This window comes from Otolemur garnettii, unplaced genomic scaffold, assembly GCF_000181295.1.
Source record: "Otolemur garnettii isolate 467f Iridium unplaced genomic scaffold, OtoGar3 scaffold00006, whole genome shotgun sequence".
In the NCBI taxonomy this organism is placed as follows: Eukaryota; Metazoa; Chordata; class Mammalia; order Primates; family Galagidae; genus Otolemur; species Otolemur garnettii.
This window is the reverse complement of record NW_003852401.1, coordinates 25,408,227-25,412,958: the sequence shown is the minus strand read 5'-3', so window position 1 is coordinate 25,412,958 and position 4,732 is coordinate 25,408,227.

Genomic DNA, 4,732 nt, shown 5'->3' with positions numbered 1-4,732 from the left:
TAGGAGCCAATGAGACCCTGGAGCAGTTGTTTATTTCCTTTGAGGCTCAATCCTCTCCTCTGTAAATTGAGATTATTCTGAAGTCCCTCTGAACTCTCAAGCTCTAGGATTATATGTTTATTATTAGTCATTTATTGATTCAATAAACATTGATGGTTGCTCTGTGCCAGGCTTTGTACAAGGCACGAGGGATCTGAGCATGAGTAACTTTGGTTCTGGTCTTCCAGAAGCTTTGTTCTTCCAACATTTTCCTTCTCCGCAAATCCCATAATGGCCATCTCCACCCTTTGATGACATAGTCTTTTCATCCTTGGAGGAATAAAAATTTGGAGAAACATAAAGATAGGAGCAGGAAGGGATGGTTTTGGAGAGAGCCAGTTTCCAAAGCCATGTTGTTTTGTCAACAGTTAAGGATGCTGTTGGCTATGGATTCCCCTTCTATAGGCCAAGAATGACATTTTATTAAAGTTACATCTTCCCACATGTCCTAGCTCATTCTGGCTTCACGTTTGCTGGCGTACCTCTGGGTTGACTAACAACATGCAGCTGTTTAAGGTGTGAGACGAGAGATCCTTTCCTTGAATTGTTTCTGAAACTAGTATTTGCATTGTAGGTTGTGTCACCATCTTCTCTTTAGATTTTGTTGTATTTTGCATCACAGAAACTCTGTTTACAAGAAATGTGAGCTAGTGAGCTATCTGCCCTTTTTCTCATCTGGGAAAATCTCCTCTAGGCATGTTTCTGTGTCCAAATCACAGTGGATGGACACTGGTCTGGGTCTAGTTCCTGAACTTGAAGTGTTTTGCTTATTTACTCAGGAAACATATATTTTAGGGTACTCATACCTGGCTCTCTGGGAATGCAGTAGTGATAAGTATGGGAAGATTATTGTCTGGGTTGTAAGTTTAGGTTCCATTTTCTTGGAAACATAGGAAACATATAAAGAAATAAGATGAATTCAGATAGAACTTGTCAGGTAGTGCTGAACACCACAGCATTAGATGTGTGGTCAAAAAAATTCCCTTTGAGAAATAATGTTTGAGCAGACAGTTGAACAAAGAGGAACATGGAGAAATTTGGGAGTTATGTTGTATACAGAGGAAGGAGAAAATCTAAATACCTTAGGAAGAGGAGGAATTTAGCATGTTGAAGAAATCAGAAGAAGGCATGAATAGATTTATAGAAGTGACTATATTATTGGTATTATTCCAAAGACCCCCCCCCCCAACTTTTCTGCTTCCCTTTTGTTCATATGAGTTCTTAGGACTAATTCCTCATCCTACTCACCTATTTCCATTTTACAGATCTGTTACATTGTCCATAAACCTTGGTCCCTTGAGAACTGTGTTTATTAAACAATAAGGTTTCTTAGGATAGTTTGATTTAGTTAGATAAATGGGAGAAGGCAGGATAAAATAGAAGAGTTGAGCTAAAACTGTACCTCAGATGGGAGGAATTAATTATAAAAAAGGTGAACTCATTTGAATTAGCATGGACATCGCTGTAAGTATGAAAGTGTGGTCATGGAGCCCAGGGATGCTGGACATAGCTGGGCTTCATTGTCTCAGGTAGCTCTTTTCTTCCACGTCCTCTTACTGAGCTTCTTGTTCTTTTGTGTCTACTTTTCTGTATGTCTGCTCCATTTTCTTCTCTGGAGTATCTTCCTCTGTGAGCCTCTTTGTTACCTTTTCCCCCATAATTCGGAATTGCACTTAAGGATGATAACAGTGATAGGTGGCATCTTGATCTTTAGTGCCCAACTCTAAACCCCGTAGTACCATAGCTCAGTAACTATAGACTTATTTTCAACTACAAATTCCTGGAAAGTGACTCAGCTCAGTGGGGATCAAGCATACATCTCGGTCAGTTCAGATGTAGCTAATATGGGATGTATTTCCTTATTTCACAGGGGGGCTCTATGACGTATAGATGGCCCTGGAACTATCCCAGTGAATCTCCATGCTCTGTCACTCTTCCCTTGTCTGCCACCTTGATCCCAAAGACCCAGTAGAGAACTTCAAGTCCACAGCAACTGGATTAGCCACTAGATAGGAAAATCCTGGGTTCTTTTTTGTCCTAGAACTTTCATAGTTTCTTTTAGATTACATTGTTCTCACTTCCAGGGTTAAGTTCCAATTGTAAAAAAGCCCCTCACCCCGGGGGTGTGTTATATACCCTTACAGAGTGCACAATAGATGAGATCCTGCCACATGCCTCCCTCCTCCTGCCAATCAATCTCCCCCTTCCCTCTTTCTCCTCTCCCTGCTCCCATATTAGACTATATTTGTGTTTTATTGTTCATATGAGCATGTAATTATTTATATATTGGTTTCATATTCGTATTGAGTACATTGGATATTTATTTTTCCAGTCTTATGATACTTTATGGAGAAGAATGTATTTCAGCTCCATCCAGGTAAACATAAAAGATGTAAAGTCTCCATCTTTTTTAATGGGTGAATAATATTCCATGGTATACATATACCATGGTTTGTTGATATATTCATGGGTTGATGGGAATTTGGGTTGCTTCCATGACTTGGCAATATGAATTGAGGTGCAATGAACATTCTGGTGCAAATGTCTTTGTGGTAAAATGATTTTTGTTCTTCTGCGTAACTAGTAATGGGATTGCAGGATGAAATGGAAAGTCTAGCTTTAAATCTTTGAGGATTCTCCATACTTCTCTCCACTATGGCTGTATTAGTTTGCAATCTCACTAGCAGTGTAGAAATGTTCCCTTCTCTCCACATCCATGCCAGCATGTGCAGTTTTGGGACTTTGTGATGTGGGATAATCTTATTGGGGTTAGGTGATATCTCAGAGTGGTTTTGATTTGCATTTCTCTGATGATTAAAGACGATGAGAATTTTTTCATGTGTCTGCAAGCCATTTGCCTGCCATTTTCAGAGAAGTTTCTGTTCAAGTCTCTTGCCCACTTATAGAGAGGGTTGCTTGTACTTTTCTTATTGTTTAATTTGAGTTCTCTGTAGATTCTAGTTATCAGGCCTTTGTCAGATTCATAACATGCAAAAATCTTCTCCTGTTCTGAAGGCTGTTTGCTTTTTATGTGCAAAAGCTTTTTAGCTTGATCAAATCCCAGTTATTTATTTTTGGTGTTGCTGCAATCGCCAGGGGTGAGGTGGGGTCTTCCTCATAAAGTTTTTTTCCCAGGTCAGTATCTTCAAGCGTTATCCCCACATTCTCTTCTAGAGTTTTTATTGTTTCATGTCTTAAATTTAAGTCTTTTATCAAGAGAAAATCAACTTTTGTCAATGGCAAGAGGTGTGGCTCCAGTTTCAGTCTTCTACAGTCTTCTAGATAACCAGTTTGTCCAGCCTTGCTAAATAAAGATTCTTTACCCCTGTTCATGTCTTTGTTAGGCTTGTCAAAGATTAAATGACAATTAGGTGGCTGTGTTTATTTCTAAATTCTTTATTCCATAGATCTACACCTCTATTTTTGTGCCAGTACCATGGTGTTTTGATCACTGTAGCGTTGTAATATAACATGAAGTCTGGCAACATGATGTGTCCAGATTTATTTTTATTTCTTCCGAGATCAGATGAGATCAGGAGCATTCAGGGTGGTATGGCCGTAGACATTTGTTTTTATTTCTAAGAACTGTACTTGCTATTTGGTTTTTTTCTGGTTCCATATGAATTGAAATAATATTTTTTTCAAGTTTTTTAAAGTATGACATTGGTACTTTGATGGGGATTGCATTAAATCTATAGATTGCTTTGGGTTATATGGACATTTTAACGATGTTGATTCTTCCCAGCCATGAGCATAATATGTTCTTCCATTTGTAGACATCTTCTGCTATTTCCCTTCTCAAGTTTCATAGTTCTCCTTATAGAGATCTTTCACATCTTTTGTTAGATATATTCCCAGGTATTTCATCTTCTTTGGCACTACAGTAAAAGGAATAGAGTCTTTGATTTTATTCTTGGCTTGACTATTGTTGGCATATACGAGGGCTACTGATTTGTGGGTATTGATTTTGTATCACGAGACACTGCTGTATTCCTTGATCACTTCTAAGAGCTTTGTAGTTGAGTCCCTGGGGTTTTCCAGGTATATGATAATGTCATCTGCAAAGAGTGAGAGTTTGACCTCCTCTGTCCCCATTTGAATACCTTTGATCTCCTCCTTGTGCCGGATTGCGATAGCTAGACTTCCAATCCTATGTTGAATAGCAGTAGTGGCAATGGCATTCTTGACTAGTTCCAGATTTGAGTGGAAATGCCTTCAGTTTTACTCTGTACAGTATGATATTGGCTATGGATTTGCTCTATATGGCTTCTATTAATTTAAGAAATGTCCCACAAAGCCTATTTTCTTGAGTGTTTTTATCATGAAAGGATGCTGGGTATTATCAAAAGCCTTTTTTGCATCATTTGAAAGATCATATGGTCTTTGTTTTTGATTCTATTTATGTAGTGAATTATATTTATGGATTTATATATGTTGAACCATAGTCTCATTTTTTACACCTATCATAGATATAGAAACTCAAAGTGTAAAAACTGAGTGAGTTACCTAGACTTACAACTTAGCTTTAGAATACATGGGGAGATGATCTTCTGTAACTAAAGTAACCATCAGTCTAGGACTGTCCCAATTTATTTATTTATTTATTTTTTTTGAGACAGAGCCTCAAGCTGTCCCCCTGGGTAGAGTGCCATGGCCTCACTGCTCACAGCAATCTCCAACTCCTGGGCTCAAG